We start from the raw sequence: 17707 nt of genomic DNA on the forward strand, positions 1-17707 counted from the left end.
GGACTCGTAATCTCATCTTCCTCAGAAAAAATCCATTATATAACTCCAAATCTGTCAAAATAATACGGTGTAAGTGGAGTCCTTTCCAGCCAACATCTTACTAGAAACTGTATTGTAATTTGACAGTTCAATGATCGATGTTTTATTCAAATTTAGTGAAATAAACCCTAATCACACAGAAAAAGCTTTGACAAATACGGTTAATAAGATCTTTCCAAATATTTTATCAGGGCACATATTGCACAAAGTTAATGCAAAATAGCTATAATGTGCATTAATAAAAAAAATGGATTTTAGAATGAGTTAAAATTATTCAGTTAAATTATTTTATATTTTTGACAATCTGATTTTTGTCAACTTTTTAAAATGAATGTAACATTTATAGCTGTAAATGAAAAAATTATCATCAGAACACATTAAAAAAAGAGGAATTATTATGCTTAACACGTATGACTCATTGAAGTGTGGTGAGCAGGAGGCTCTGTGTAGTAACCTGAATTGTACTGAAGGCAACATACATTTTTCAGTCTTTTCTGTCTCTCTCTTCAAAGACTGATGAACCAAACTTCCATGCAGTACAGATGAGTAGAATTTTGACTATTTTTCTGAACCAACCTTATATAATTATTAAAGATGTACAAGCTGGTTTAGAAACAGTAGGATGGAAACTGGCTAGAGGAACATAAGCTGAGGAACATAAGCCAAAGAACAAAACTGAAACAAGTCTGGCTGCTTTTATGAAAATGATTGCATATTGTAATCAGCATAACTTTTATAGTAGGAACATCTCCCACATGTCAGCCAACACAGCCTACATAAATCCTTTCTGTAGTTTTTGGGCTCGGGTCCATACAAGTCAGTCAAATCACATTATTGCATGCAGATGCTGAAAACACTGCTGATCTCAGTGCTCCGCAGTCTCATTCTTCATCCTGCTTATCCTGACTGAGAGTGTAAGCATAAAAAGGCTTCAAGAGAATCAAACTCCAGAAATACGAATTCCTGCTATAATGAGTAATTGGACCCCTGTCTGACCTCATGGACAGAAAAAGATGATATTATAACACTTAACTAAGAAAAAATAAATTAAAGGATAACAGTCATTTCTACAGAGTTCACAAAGAAGAAATGAACAGAGCATGAAGTTAATTAACCCCTGAAAAACTTATCCCCAAACCAGAACAAATATAAATTTATTCTTATTGCCCAATCACACTCTTAACTCCATAAAATTACTTCACATTTTCCCTTCATCTCACTTTCCTTACAGATCCATCTTTCCTCCTCAAGAGGAGGAAACTGTAATATGAATTCTGGAGGCCTGAAAAATTTCACATATGTTTTGTTCCACTGTACAATGTGCAAATATATTTTGTTATGCTACTCTTCGCAATGTGTTCATCAATAATAGCAAGCATGGCAAGTTTATGCTGTATTTGTTTTAGATGTTATTTTATTTTAAAAGTTTGAGCTAGCTAAGCAAGAGGAGGAACAATCCTATCCAACATTGGCAGGTATTGGCTTACTCACCTGAACTTGTTACAGAAAATGTACTGTGATTTCTGTGGATCTGTTTGAAAAAAATCTGTATTTCCTGCAAACAACACAACCTAGAAAACTCACTACACAAAGGAATCATAGTTCCTTCTTGACACTCTTGGATTCAGAGCTTTGCCCACAACTTCTCCCTGTAATATGTTGCAGTGCAGATAGGCAGGTCTTAGTCACCCAGAGTGATTTCATTGCACGACTGAAGAAAAGGTCAAATCAAATGAAAGTTTGGTAGGACTGGGAAGGAGATGGGTAAACAAAGAAACAGAATGAGTTAGGCCTTATTAAAAAACAGTTGCTGTGACGTGTCTTATCTTTAGAACTCTCGGACACTGCTCTAGTTCCCTACAGTAACCTGCAGCTCTATACACAAGAATAGTACCCCCATTCCCAAAGATTACCTGCAAAAGCTAAAAAAATGAGAAGTCTCTGAGATAGATCATTCACATCACATAGAAGTCTGTGTGTGTGTATAAAAGAAGAAAGAATCTAAAGACAAATCATGAAACATCCATTTGAAGCATCCTTTCACTGGATGTAACCACTGGAATAACTAGTCATCTCAAGACAACAGTTAGACAAAAATAGAAATAAGAGGCTAATGGAAGGAGATTTCTGAAAGAAAATTGTCTGAAGGGTAAACTAACGTCCTAGAGGAAAAGGGTGACAGGAAATTGACAAAGTTATAAGGATAATCTACAACTGAAAGAGAGATCATAATTCTTTCAATCTCCCTCAACTTCCTGATTTTGACTGTGGCCTCAGGGCACTACTACAACATACACAGTGAATAATAAACAATGTGATAGGTCCTAGAGGCATTCTCTATTTCAGTGGAGTTCTTGACCTATGAACATCCTGGAAATAGTTTTTTTTGGCACTGTCATAAATAAATTGGGCCATTTGTTGCTTGAGGGGGCCCTTCTGGAAAGATTTTTCAGAACATAAAATAGTCCATGGCTGCTGACTAACATTGGACATGTCCTTTTGCATGCAATGAAAAGATGGCAAAGAAGCTGAATGAACTGAAAAAAAGAAATAGAGTAAATAAAAAAACAAAAAAAATGCATGTTTATATCTTCACTCATTTTAAGTTTAGAGCCTGCTACATTTGTAATATAGGAGTTAGGAATTGGTCAGGTCTGCAAAAATGTTGCCTTCCTAAAAATAAAATTAATAAACAAATTCATAATCTTCCTAAAACTCAAGTATATACATAAATTGAAATTCCACAATATTTTATTTTATAAATATTACAATACAGAATTTTTACTAGAAAGGAAGGGAGCTTTCTCATTAGAGAACCCCACTAGAATCAGAAGTGCCAGGACTATAGAATATAAGATCACAAAGGTGTCTGAACATTTTGCACCACACTAAGTTCTGATGTTGGATTCCTAAAAAAGGAAACAGAAAGCAGCTTCACACGTCAGTGCCTCATAATTGGTGACCAATGCCATGTAATTGTTTTTTAACCTACAGATTCCTTCAGGTACTAGAAAATCTTAGTTCTCTGATGCATAATGGACCAAATTAAACAGGAGAAACAGCAATTGTAATCAGCAGTTGTATCTCTTTCCTGACTGTGCTTTTGCAGAATGGGAGAGCAATAAAACCAAATCTTTCAAGCTGGAGAGACAAAACAGTTTCCTGTATCTGAACTAGTCATCCAGTAGAGAAGAGGTGAGCATTGCCCCAGAAACATCTGTATTTTAAAGCAGTTAATGTAGTTCAAGTGGAAAGCATCCTGTGAGAATTCTTCTGATTTAGATATCCTTGCCCAGGATCTCATATGACTTTCACCTGTGTATGCCCTACTTCACCAAAAAATGCCACACTGGTTACCAAAATAACCGATGTAGGCTGCATTAAAGCTGGAGATCCAAGAGCCCCCAAAATCTCAGATGTCTGCTAGTCCACCTGAGCATTTATTAAAAAAACACAAAATCCAAGGTCTTCTGTGTTTGATGTGATAGGATTTTCAGTCAACCAAGTGAAAAATTCAGGACCTTGTACAGAAGAAAGTAAGCTTCTCTACATGTTTTTTAATGGAAAGTCGAGTCAAAATGAAAATTCACTGATATTTACTTGTACTGTGGGAACATGACAATTTCAGTGCATTTCTGACAGATAGTTTAAATCCACTTCAAGATATAAATATGATTATGTACACCAGTCTATCCAAATGGTGTCTGTTTCCCTTTTAAACCTTGTGAGATTTCCAAACACTGGAGGTTTTCACCTACATAGTAATACTATTTTTTTCCATGACTAGGAATCCAACTTGCTACTCATGTCCAAAAGTGAAAGTTTATGTTTCCTTGCTTGACTGAGACATACTGCTTTTCTATTTACATCTTTCTGTAGGTGGGTCTGGCCTTTTTATCTAATCTGGCTACCCCAAGAGCTCAAAAATCACCAGTCAACACTCACAATACAGCAAAGCACCCAAATACAAGGTAAAATTACATAATATGGCAATTCTGTTGGAAACCTAGTAGTAAGAACATGCTGCTCGTAGAACTGATAAAGCTGTTCAGAAACATCCGTTCAAAGCTTCTCTTGAAACTCTTAGATTCAGTAAAATTGGAATATTTGCAATGTAGTTCAGCTTCAACAAATACCTGCCAAGTCTCTCGCTCAGCCCTGCAGCAGTTTAGTTCAGGGTCAGAAATCCCAGAGTTGCCATTGTATGTGCCAGCTGGGATGGAAGAGATATAAATAAAACATGGGGGGAGGTGGAGGGGGTGAGAGTGAGGGAAAGTCGTCTTTCTTTTCCTGTGCATCCCTTATCACCCTGCATGGGTGATCATACAGCCACAGCAACCTTGCTTGTGCCACACGATCTAGGACGATATAACCGTTTGTGTTCTTTATAGTAGTAGGGCAGATTGCAAATATGAAATTGCATTCCTCATGTAATTAGGAAAGTTAGTATACAGTGCAAGCTGAGTGTGAATGCTACACCTGTACGCAGGCTGGGGGTACTCAAGCTGTAATCAACCTACCACTGGTAGCAGTGAGTTTAGACAATATTTGGTGGCTAGATAAGGACCCAGAATCCCTGGCAGGCCTGTTCTTCACAATCAAAATGTTTACCATTATGGGAATTTACTAAACTGTAATTGTTTTTCCCGCAGTTTCCCACGCCAGGTACATGCTCAGAGCTGATTCATTTTGATGTTTCTGCAAAAATGGTTTGGCCATTTCTGAGAATGATAGCACAGGAGGGTACACATATTGGCTGTTCTGAAAGCCTTTTGCATCTTTTACACTGGGAAGTCCAGATAGCTGAAATGCACCTTTACTTGACATGAAATGCACAAAATAGAGAGAGAAGAGAGAAATGGGAGGAAAAGAACAATAAAATGAAAACATTTAAAAAAATCTGCTTCCATCATAGCCATTTCTTTCTGTGTATGCTGTTCAGGAGAATAACTTCCAAGAATCTCTGGCAGAAATTTACCAGACATTACTCTGAATACTGTATTTCAAGAGGAAAAGAAATTGAGCCTACAAACTGCACCTGGTATTCATGAAGTTGTTTCATCCCATTGTCTTCAGGTAACAGGAGTAAATTTGTCTGACATCTTCCAGTTAGTAATAGTGCCCTGATTTCATATGCCATTGGCATATTAGCTCATTACTTAATTGGTTAATAAACAGGTATATTCAGTAATCATGGGGGACTGTGCCAAACTGCCAGTCTTTTTCTACAAACATATGCTGGCAATTAACAATGATGATTTACAAGGATCTATTACAAGCAGTTTGAGGTTGCTATGAATTTCTACAGGGTGAGAAAACACATTCAGGTTTTCAAGGTATTCTATGTCTAAGAAAGAAGAAAAAGCAAAACAGCTGGCATAGCACAGGTACTTTCCCTTGACCGAATGGAGAGGGCAATGAAGAAAACAAGCAAACACAAGGAGATCTGTCCAGCTTTGCAAGGTATCGAGCCATAGGGATTCTCTGATAACACTGCTAAAAGACTGCATTAGCACAGCCAGAAAATACAAGCAGATAATCAAATGACAGTGAAAATGGTAGGGTGGGTAAATCTGGTTCAACAGGGAGTCTTTATTCAAAGGGGCTGATACTGCAGTGTCGTGACGCAGTTCGGCAGGCTGCAGGGAGGCCGGCATGTGGTTCCATGAGAACAATAGCTATTGACTACAGATGGGCACTTCCTCTCCAAAAACACTCCTCGCATCGCTGGCGGGGAGGGATACGCAGACATACGCTCCAATCTCCATGGCAACCACTTGCTTCAGTGTGACATCAAGCCCAGATCAAAACTCTATAGGCGTCAGATAGTACATGCTGTTTCTTTCCTTGAATTAATAATATTGATTTAAAAGGCAGGTTCCATTAACTGTTTTTTCCCTATGCTGGGGATAATTACTGTCTGTCGTGCCTGTATCATTCTGGTGACTTGAAAACAGGAAGCGCACCATTGAGTTAAATAATTCATGCTGTGCTGCTGCTCACTCTGTTAGAAGCAGAGTTATTGCTAACTGGGCACGGTAATTTCAGCACAGGGGTGATAGGATTACAAAATGTCTAATTGCTCTCTCGTGATAAGATTACTTTTCTGAAAATGCTTTAATTCTTCCAAGCAGAGGCAGACAATAGAGACAAGTGACCAAACAATAACAGCTTGCATGTGTACTGCTGAGATTTTCCTTCTGAAAACAGTGAAAGCTGCAATTGAGGCTTCACTCCTCTTTATCCCTCCTCTTCCCCTCTCAAAGCAAGCAGTGTGAAGAACTCTTTTCAAAAGCAAACACTCAATCATGAGAGACTGGTGGTGAGGGAGTTCCTTATACTACTCTTTAGGAGCAGCCCCTCAGTCAATTATAGGATGTTAGTAGGCTCTGTGGGGCTTCCCAGTTAAATCTTCCAAAGCTGCAATGTTGGTAGTCATGATTCAGTGTCTCAGGGTGGGCTTCCTTGTAAAATTGGAGGAAAAAGGAACAGAAATCTCCAGGTTTCTGTGGTGCATGTGGAGTGCCTGAAGGAAAAAAGCCTGAACAAACCAGGACAGTGCCACTTTTTAGTGAGGGCTGGGAAGCAGGGATTTTTTAGTATCTAGGCAGCAATATTTTTGGCATCTGAACAAGCTTTTCTGTTCACAAAGGGAAAGCTACTGCTTTGGGGATATATTAGGAAACTGGATATGTGATAGCATTCAAGAATGTCAAAATGGGACTGAGTCACCTGGACAGTAGGTCATCTATTGCCTGAGCAAATGCTCTTACTCACTATGAGAAGTGTTGATTAGCTGGCTTATTTGGAAATCTTGAAGCAGAACAGATTTCATGAAGGAACTGGAAGACCCTCTAATTCTGAACTCATAATGGTGAAAAATGTGTACACCTGATGAACCTCCACACCAGACTAAAAGGTGCCTACAGAAGTCAGGTTTTTACAAGATTAAGCAGTTAAAAAAGTCAAGAACAGATGTACCACTTCAGACCAAGAAGTCGCCTAATCCAGTAAACTGTTCTCAGTACCCATAAACCTATGCCAGGAGAATGGGAGAAGAGGGCAAGAAGAGGTAGCTGAGTGCAAGAATAGGCAAGAAACAGCATTTCCCCCAGATTTTTTCCCATGTCTGTCTGCTTTCTGTACAGGGATCTGTCAAACTTGACACACTTTATTTAGAAATCTCTTCTTTTTGTACTACTTCTCCTGAAAGCAAATGCACGTTTTCATTTGCAGCATCCTTTGGAAGGAAGTTGAATAGATCTAATATTTATTTTTAAAGAAAGCTGTTTTCCTTGTTTTGTTTTGAAACTGGCACCTACTAAATTTATTCAAGAGCCTCTGGCTTCTGAACAGGCAGTGAAGTCTCAATGTCTGTGACACCCTTACATGTAACTCAAACTGGAGTGGGAGAAAGCAGTCTGGATTGCTGCCTGAGTTTTGGTGGATATTTGAGCCAATGTGTCTGCAAGTAGGAGAAGTTTAGATGGATAGGATCAGTTTGTATCTTCCAGTATGTTGAGCAATAGGATTAGTCAGAAAAGTTCCTTTATCACAGATGTTAGTGATCAGCCTTCACCATGGAATTTGTCATGGTGAATATCACCATGACATTCTTTCAGATATCCTCAAGCTATTGTGTAATGCAGGGAGTTAGGCATTTTTGTAAGAGTCTGTAAGAACAAAACCTAGCACATGGGACATCAGTCAAAAAGACTAAGAATACAAGAAATTACAATGTATTCCTTTCACTCTTTTTTTCACCCTATGAGAGTATTGCAAAGCTGGACAACTGAATCTAATGATGTCTATATTCAAAAAATGTTTTAATTAAAGGATTGACCTACAAAGTGTGATGCTAACATGACTGGGATAGTGGGGACTTTTTGTTTATGTAAAAAGCAAAGATCCAAAACTGGTCAACCTTAACAGTGGAGGGGCATGACCATTTAAAGAATCAGGTTGTGCTGAAACACTGGATGCCAGGTCTGTATTAAAGGGATTCCAGGTAGCATGCAACGTAAGACTTCAGTCTGTGTTTCATGTGCAACATGGACTCACTGCACATGTGATGTATATCACCTGTGGTGGTGATTCCCCCCAGCCACATGTAGCATGAGAAAAACAGTTCTGAGGTGTTTGGCATCACACCTACTACACACTGGCAGCTGCGAGCCATGGCCATCTTTCAAACTCAGGATTAGGGTCTGGGCACTGTGAGGGGCTGTTGTTTTCTTCATAACTCAGAGCAATTGACATTTCTAAAAATGGATTGTTGAAATGTGCTAGTCATAACATTCTGTTCTCTTCTCCCCAACTTCATGAAGCACATGCTTAGTTCAGCCACTCTGCCTAAATGACTTTTACTGTGGAAATCTCAGTGTCTTTCCCTCAGCTTTCTGTCAGTGGTACTGACTGAGTCCAAGTGGCTTTGGAATTAAAAATCAGAATCACCATAACCAAATTCAAGGAAAGGAAAAAGATATTGAATATTGTTTTCTCTTTTATGTGCACACTTACACATGTACGTGTGTGTATATATATATATTATGTATATATATATATTTGGAAGTTGAACTCTGTGATCCTTATAGGCTCTTCGAACTCAAGATATTATATGATCTATGATATATATATATAGACATACACAATTAATAAGAATTCTTCCATTTCTAGTTTTCTATTCTTTAACACCCTATACCCTCTGTATGCAGTATCACTATACTGTACGTACAGGACAGACCCCAGGCCTATTGTAATGTGCACTATGCAAACTTGAGAAAAGAAAATCATCTATCAAGAGAACAGATGAAATATAAAAATGCAGATGAAAATGGTGACAATGAGAAAATATTTATAACTTTTAAAGATGGATTAAAGATTGATGCACTAGCTAACAACCAGAAATACAAGAGAGCTTAGCACTTTAATACGAGTGAGCTATCTGAAGGTTGCAATGCAATATGAAAAAGAATGAAGCTGCTCACTTGAAAATACATGCATGGGGACAACAGTGAGGGAGGTGATGCTAAGGCTAGAGGTGAAATTTGTATACCTGCTTTCTTGTGAAATTTATATCATTAGAATAAACTGGTCCAAATGTTATCCTAAGATGCATCCAGTATTAGAATTCACAAAAAGAGCTAACTTTTTTCCCTGCACAGGGTAGCATAACTCAGGAGCTGACTGCACTGTCAGTCATCAGACAACAGTGTTGTAGCCAAAACAGTTATAGGCATGTGAGAAGGATAGGTTTTGTAAGAAGTAGTAGTATCTTTTATCCGGTCACCTGACATAACAGGAAGCAATGGACAAGCTTCTGAGGATAAGTCTTTCAGAGCAGGAAAACTGCCTCTATTGTCTTTATTTATGTGGAGTAGATTTCCTTTTATAAGATTTTTATGGCACTTATAATTGCAGCCAATTAACTTATGAAATATTGTTTAAATAATGCTGACAAATAACAATATTAGCATAATAATATTATCATTGCCTAAAGTTATGTGATCTGCAGTAAAATACCCAGCAAGTGGAAACATATAGGAGAGTGGCTGAACCTCAGTAGGATTATACAGACAAAAAAGACATGGAGATAAGATCCTGAAACAAAAGACATTGGATATGCCTTCAAATTTGGACTGCTTTCTGCTCAGGTGTGTCAAGATTGATATAAAAATTATGTTTCAATTCTCTGCAATATGGAGTCTGACTACAGCTAGAAGAAAATATCCTCTCAACAGTTTACTTTTAATATGTTTTTGACACTGATTTTCTGAGGCATATACAGTTTAACTTCTTGTGCATTTTTTTCTGTCAGACCACACTTGCTACATTTTGCATTGTTGATTAATTTTCAGCAAATTGGAAAGAGAAGTTGAACTCTCAAAGATAATAAAATTCCCGCAAGTTTCATGAAGAATATTATCTGGTTGAAGGAGAATGCCAGGAAGGGAAAGAAAGGCAGAATACATCTGTTATCCGTCTTGTTTTGGCAGCAGAATGCATGCACCTACTGGCCAGTCAGCCAAGCATACTGACTGGCAAACAGAAACGTGCACAGCTTTGGGTAGTCACAGCTAATGACTAATTTCATCTGCTATGTGGTTCATGGAACAACCCACTCTTATAGCTTTAACTACAGAATTGTTGTAATACAAAAAAAATGGGGAAAATTGTCAGTAAAGAAATGTTGAAGACATATGTTATTCTCCACTGTCTGTCTGATTCGGCTTCATGTTACAAATAGCCTTCCAAATACATGAGAGCTCCTGAAGGCAGTTTTATGTAGCATGATATCCTACCAAACACAGTGCCAAAATGCCACAATTTCAATATTCATGATTTTTATTAAGTTATAAACTAAGGCTTGGCATCACTGGAGAGTAAAATCTACAATCATGCTGTGCCTTTACGTTCTCATTTAGGAACACTGTACAGTTCTCAAAGAGTGAGGTTTCAAATGAAGTAACTGAGAGTACAGTTGCCTGATGTTGGAAGCTGATCTGAAATCTGTGTTCAACCCGCATGGTGCTCCTGCCCCACCCCCACCCCCATGATTGCACTGTACCACCACAAGGACTGATCTGCTAAAAATCAAATATTTTCCAGGGGGTTTGCCTTTTAATAGGATGAAGTCCATAATCTGGATGACCACAGTGAAGAATTTGGAAGTTCTCATTCTGGGGCAAAGGAAGAGTAGGACTTTGTTCCTTTCAGTGGCAACCCAGCCTTAGCTGACAAAACTATGGCTCTGAGATAATTCAGAAAACCAATGTTTGCTCTGTTTGGCCTTAGCACTTTGCTGAAGAAACACCTTGCAAAGACAGGACTGCAGAAAAGGTGCTAAGAAAATATATCTCCCTGATTTGCAATCAGCCTAGAATCTGCATCATATTCCCTGTACTCTGAAGGGGCTGAAATGGTCCCTGATCTCTGAAGGGGCATTCAGCCAGGCAGAGCATTTTATTAGTATGTAAGAAAAGAGGCTTATATGAGAATGGTGATCCTTCCTTAGACAAAAAAAAAAAAAAATAAAAAAAAGAGTGAATACAGATTCACAAATACCTCCCCTACAGCAGACAGGTGCATTGATTTTGTATCTATTTTTTGTTATGGACCACAATCTGGACCAAATACTTCCTTAAAATGAGCCAGAAAGTGTGCTGAGCTTTGACACAACGTAAAAAAAAAATGTTAATCCCCAAATTTTAGCATTCACCTGGCCATATTGACTATTCTCTTACAACTTAGTATTTAGTGTTGCATATATGAATTCTAACATTGCAATAATAAATCCTGGCACTATAAATGAACTGACTCCCAAATCCTGACTTCTTAAAAGCACAATTCTATTCAACATATTCTTAACAATATGTTGTCCTTGGAAGCCTATTTTAAAGCTTTTCTTTCAGTACAGGTTTTCTTCATTCAATGTTTTGTTACAGGAATGTAAGCTCCTAATGACAGTGGCAGCAAGGGCAGAGAAAGGGGTTTTTGCACAGGTTTTTTTGTTTGTTTATTTGGGTTTTGTGCATATAAACATCATTGAATGCCAGCAATTTCATCTGAAGGACAAGAAGAGGTCTTCAGCTCCTCACACAAAGTGCTAGAAAATTGTTGTACTTATAGTATGTGCCTGTCTGCCCACTCATCCCTTACTTTTTCTGTCTTTAATCAGACCTTGTTACTGAATAATGGTTTTCTGTGCTGCAGAAATAAAAAAAAAAAAAAAGCCAAAACAAACAAAGAAACCCTACTGTAAATTATTAGTACTCTGGGACCCTCAGGTAATATAATTTCCCTTAAAGTCATATTACATCCCATTCCTCAAACAATGCAGTGAATAAGACAGGAAAAGCCCCACGTTTTTAGAAGAAATCCCTTTTAGGTGTCACAGTTGCATGAGCATGGCCAGGATGTGTATGCCATGGAGGTCCCGCATGGACATGGTCAACACACCTCCAGCTGGGAGCTTCCAGTAAAACCCCAGGGAAATGCCGCATTCATGTTAAGCAGGCAGGCAGTCCCTGGAGATTGCCTTTCCAGCTCAGATTTCTCCTTAACAAGAAGGAGGAGGGAAGGAAGGGTTCTGAATTATAAAGGCAGAATGGGAAGCCCCTGAAGTGACAAAATGCTGAATTATTCATTGTGCAGTTTCTAGTTGTTCTTGAAGATAGCAGTACCATTTGTAGCTAAATCAGCTCAACGTTGCTGTTTTCCCTTTCTTTCCCTCCTTCCTTACTACTAGAGAAAGCAGGTAAAAAGAAAGACATCCCTGAAATGCTCATGCCAGTCCTGCTGCAGCTCTTGCAGTGCAGTGAGCCAGAACTGAAAACCAAATGCACGCTAAAAACTAAGAGTTGCCAGTTACTTATAGGCATACATTATAATCTCAATTCCAGTATTTAATAGAGTTTCTCATCAAAGGTCACTGCAATTGCTGCTCTAGATCAGACCAGTCTAACTTGGTGTTCTATTTTTCACAGTTTGTAGCTAGCAGTAAAGGCTTCAACAGCAGCAAGAAGCCTGTGCTGGACAATTACGGACTAAACTGTCTGTAAGGAAAATATTTTCCTGTCCTTCATGAGCTAATGGCTGGACAAGGCTTGTATGTGTAGCAATATACATAGCATTAAAAGAAGAGAATTGCAATTACACATGACATTATCCCAATTAACCTGCAGTTCCACTTTGAATAGGACTGAAGACTTGGTCATAGTGACATCAAGCAATAACAGTTCATTCCATAAATTAAGTCTGCAGTTCCTGCGTGAGGAAAAATTACATTTTAAATGTGTCTTTTTGTTTCTCTGTTTTTGTTTTGGTTTTGTTTTTTTTTCTTATGTCCTATATCAGTAGAAGAGTTAATTAGGGAAGGCCACTTGACAATGTATTTGTGTAATAATTTGTAATGATATTGTGTGCCATTATTACACATTCTTTTATCATTTTGCATCTTGAAAACATGGTTTTTAAAATCTAAATTAACTATTCCCAATCTTTGAATCCCACATTTCTGTTTTCTTTTCAAATAATTTCTGTCATCTGGCTCTGAATTCCGTCTGATTTTACTGTAGGCTTTTGAGATGGGAAGATTAGAACTCATTGATTCATGTAATGGCATTATACATGCTAACATGTTTTTTCCTTTTTGACCACCAGTGCAGAATGAGCAAAGGTCAATTAATATGACACCACTGCTTATCCTTCCGATCAATATTGCCTCATTGTTTCCTTGTTCCCCCACATCTGCCTGTCTGTTGTTATACCCAGACTGCAAGGTCTTTCAGGCTGGAGACTTTTTTCTTTATCTGTGTAATGCATGAGCACAGTAGATACCCAATCAGTGTCTGGAGATTCTGCTGCAATACTGATAATTAATATATAAATGACAAATAATAAAGGGTTCATATTGGGGCCCCAGTTTTATATTTTTTAAATTTTATTTTTGTCACAGTGACTTCAGCTCATTTGGAATCCAGTAATATGTATAAATCAAATTATTTACTGGAATATGCATTACTTAGCATTTATCTTTATGGAATTTCATTTGCCATCAAGCTGCACATCCAACTCGTTAGATTCCCTGAATCTATTAAATACAAAGTCTCAGATAGATCTTCTGTCCTGGGAAGTGTCTTTGCTACAGATAGCTAGAAGCTAGGAGGATGTACTGGGAGAAATACTAGCATTTGCCTTTCTTCTTAGTATGCTTTTCTCCTATATTAGGGAATTAGAAATAAGGTACTGGCCCAAGCTGATTTATGAACTGACCCAGTATAGCTATTCTAATGTTTTTGGGTCCTTCTGAATTTTCCTGTGTTTGTTAATCTTAGTAGCTCTGTTTTACAGATTTTACCACCTCATTGCTCCTTCCTTTTATATGAAAATTTTTAACCCTATGTAAAAGAAATTAAAGGTCAGGCAGCCTTCTAGTTTTTTCTATCTGTTACCTACTTTTTAATCTATGATAGTAATTTTCCTGCAAACCAGTCATTATTTAGCTTCCTTAAGTTCTTCCTATGTGGGATTTAGCAAACACTTTGAAAACCAGATAAAATGTTTCCTTTTTTTTTTTTTTTTCCCTACTATTTTGTTTACATACACTGGGAACTCTTTGGCACCAAAACCCCATTGTATTCACGTGTGAAGTCAAGCTTGTTTTTATCTTCCTCACACCAGGAAGTTTTATAAATTATATTCTAATTGCTGTTTCAATTAATGTACCTGTAATTTAAAGAAATCTTGTCAGTATTCAGTGTTCAAGACCTTTCGCAAAGAAATTTTAGGTAGATGGAATTCAGACTTACAGAAGACTTTAATTAGAAGTTGCAAACCTCTGTAACACACTCCGCACCTCCACTCACAATCTCCAGAATTCAGACACACACAGAGTCACATGCTCAGGAGCTGCTACTCATCTGTCTATTAATTTTTCTGAGTGCTTTTGTTTCTGACAGTAGCTGAACTGCATTATTTTTCCAGGGGCAATCCTCTGCAAGGATAGAAATCATTTGTCTTCCCTGTAATGTTCTTTTTGATTATTTCTCCCTGATGTTCATGCAAACCAACCAGTTAAATCCCTAGAAGCTCTCTTGTTTGCAGTTTATTTAGCTATTTTCTATTCAAAATTCATCTTACTACTCTGACTTTTCATCTTTTGTTTTATGCATGACATTACTTGAGTTCCATAGTCTGAAAGACATCAGTTTGACTGGTCATCTTGAGAGCCTTGCTGTACCCATGCTACCTTCCCTTCCAAAGCACAGGTGCCTAAACTTTTGACTGCTTGCCAAGGCTGTACACTGTTTGCCATTTATTATCTGTCATCACTTTGCATTCAGCATGGCCTCAGGATCCCAGAATTGTCTGCTGTCAATGAACAAGAATGGGTTCAACAGTGAAGAGCCATACACAGAGAGTGTACCTCAGAACTACATGCTAATACACAATAACAGGTATCATCTTCATGTCTGTAATGTATTATTCATGAAAAGTCTTTAAAGAAGCAGAATTTTGAAGTGTAACAACTCTCAGCACTGTGACAGATTTAAAGACACAGGGTTTTTTTTGCTTTTAACTCCAGCTTTTCTGACAGTGACCATTGATTTCTGCCTGGAAGGGCTGTTCTACTTTACTGGTCCAAAATTTGGGCAGCTTGAAGTGCATCAGTAGGTTTCACTAAATTGACTAGATTCTCTCTAAATTAGCATATTCTGACTCTGCAGGTTGTCCATTAACCAATTCATTAATTAGAAGAAGTTTGAGCACTACCTACTGTTACAAAGCAGAGTTTATTATGAGTGAAGATAATTAAATAGATAAGTATGAAATCACTCAGAGCACCATGAAAATGCTTCCCTAGAGCACTTCCTAGCTTGGGCAGCTTAAATTAAAAGAGCAAAGATAATTCTTTCTAACTTCAAAAATGTATTTTATTAAAAAAAAAAAAGTTTTTATACAGGTTTAGGAAAAGGTGACTTGAAGCACTGCTGACATTAAGATGAAAATATTCTTGAGTACTGAAAATATTCTTCCTCATCTTTTGTTGTGCTGGCCACAGTTCTACTGGCTACATCTACACCAGTAAATTAAATAGGCTGTGGGTCATTCTGTGAACCCGAGGCCAGCTGGCATCACATAGCTCATATCAGTCCACAGAGCTTAGCCATCTTCCCTCCCAAAACAGAGTAGCCAAGTCCAAATGGCCTATTAGGAATGATCTGCTGTCCCTGGTGACTCCAAAACTGTGCCCAGGCACAGCTGGCACAGTCCAAAATTAAGTTAGGAATCATGGTAGCAATTAACAGTATAGCTAATCCCAGAGAGTTCTTGAACCCATGCCTGAGTTCTTTAGCTTCCCAGCACAAGCATAGTGATTGTGTTTCCAACAGAACTGAATAAATGATACTTCTGATATATTCAGTCTCTCCAAATAAATAAATATATGCATGAATACATACATACAGTGCTTAATTATTTAGAATACAAATGACCAAAACTCCAAGATGAAATTAACAATTTATCTGGGCCTACATCATCCATCGAGATTACCAGCCTCTCAGAAGTTATTAACTGTAGGTAAAACCCACAGGAGCAGTAACTGCAAAGCATGTATTCATTGAACACAAAAGTATATATTTTCTCCTACTGCTACCTACAATGACAAAGAACCTGATTTCAAACAGCAGTTCAGCTGGAAACACTGTCAGGAAGTTACAGGAATGACAGGTTCACTATCAGAGAAGTAAATTACCAGCCATCAGCTCATTTGCAAAAAGCCAGTGGTCGTGAAAGAGACCAGGGTTGAGGTTTGGTGTACCAAACCCCTAACTTATCAGGCCAGAATTTACATTGTGTGAACTGTCAGTCTTGGTAGGTCACTATTCCACAAAGTGAGCTGCCTCATAGAACTTACTTTGTTTTCCATGAAGCTGTAGGAAGGGGTCTTAGAGTAGTCTTCTTCAGACTCATAACATTCACTGAAAGCAAGTGACTATGGATCATTACTTGATGGGAAGTAAGAGAATGGACTAACACCCTGCAGGTTTCTCTCAATTTCATCATGTTTCAACAGCTTTAAGGCAGACTTTCAGACTAAGGGGGAATAAGATACTTGATTACAAATGGAGCTGAGTGGGAAACAGGTTTTCCAGTCTGTAAAACTTTGACGAATGGGGAGGAGGATTGAAAGAGTGCAACTCCCATGGGTTGAGACAAGAACAGTCCAGCAACCAATGTACAACACAAATCACCACCGCTACCACCAACGACAACAATGATAAGAGAAAATAACAAGGGAAGAGAATACAATACCACGGGCCAAGAAACGAGTCCCACCCAGAAGCCCGTGTCCTTCCGGGTAACTCCGAGTTACCCCCCACCCCAGGCATGACGTGCTGTGGTATGGAATACCTCCTTGGCTAGCCTGGGTCAGGGGCCCCATCTCTGCTTCCTCCTGGCTTCCCCTCCTCCCTGGCAGACCATGAGCCTCACAAATTCCTTGGTCAGGGTAAACATCACTTAGCAACAACCGAAAACATCAGTATCACTAGCACTGTTCCCAGGCTGGAAGTCAAAACATGAAGGAGAAACATGGCTGCTACTGCTGAACCCAGGACACATGGGTCTTTTGGTTCCAGACTGAATGAAGTGCAGAATACCTTATAAAGCCATAGAGAAGAGGAAGCCAATGTGCAGAAGAGATAATAGCTTGGGCACTGACCCTGCGAGACATCTAACAAGTTGCTATTAATCTGAGAGAAGAAGAATTTCCTCTTGCCTATCATACCTCAGGCATATCTCCTAACCACCAGACTATTTGCCTTCTCACGTTTGGACCAAAAATATGTTCCTTTCCAAAAACTTCTATTTTTCAGGTGTACTGCTGGAAGCAATAAATTTCAAAATTGTGATTGCAAAATTTTATATTACTGAACTGACATTTTCCAACCAGAGACAATCTTGCCTTGCTGGAGTAATGAGTCTGCATTATTTTCGGTTGTTGAAGAATTTCACTGTGCAAAGTGCATTCACCACATACTTTACCCTGAAACACTGAAAAAATTGATTAGTTATAAATGTCAATGTAATCAATATCTAATTTCTTTAATGTTGTGGAGAATGAAAATAATTAAAATAACAAAAGGAATTGTTGGTTCTCTTTGTG

General features: G+C 38.2%; 2 long non-coding RNA genes across 2 annotated transcripts; one reads left to right on the top strand and one right to left on the bottom strand.

Annotated features, from left to right (window-relative positions):
* Window positions 1–1900: 1900 nt before the first annotated feature.
* Window positions 1901–5757, bottom strand: LOC133276367 (uncharacterized). The gene is made up of 3 exons (XR_009745849.1): window positions 5442–5757; window positions 4176–4252; window positions 1901–1961 (listed from the first exon to the last, which is right to left on the bottom strand). It is a non-coding gene; the product is annotated as an uncharacterized LOC133276367 (long non-coding RNA).
* A 1213-nt stretch (window positions 5758–6970) lies between these two features.
* LOC133276588 (uncharacterized) lies at window positions 6971–17464 on the top strand. The gene is made up of 3 exons (XR_009745924.1): window positions 6971–7111; window positions 14883–14996; window positions 17181–17464. It is a non-coding gene; the product is annotated as an uncharacterized LOC133276588 (long non-coding RNA).
* Window positions 17465–17707: the final 243 nt, after the last annotated feature.

The sequence above is a fragment of the Pezoporus flaviventris genome, unplaced genomic scaffold (assembly GCF_033815535.1).
Source record: "Pezoporus flaviventris isolate CSIRO_AGI_PZ_B2104156 unplaced genomic scaffold, CSIRO_AGI_Pfla_v1 ptg000045l, whole genome shotgun sequence".
Taxonomy (NCBI): domain Eukaryota; kingdom Metazoa; phylum Chordata; class Aves; order Psittaciformes; family Psittacidae; genus Pezoporus; species Pezoporus flaviventris.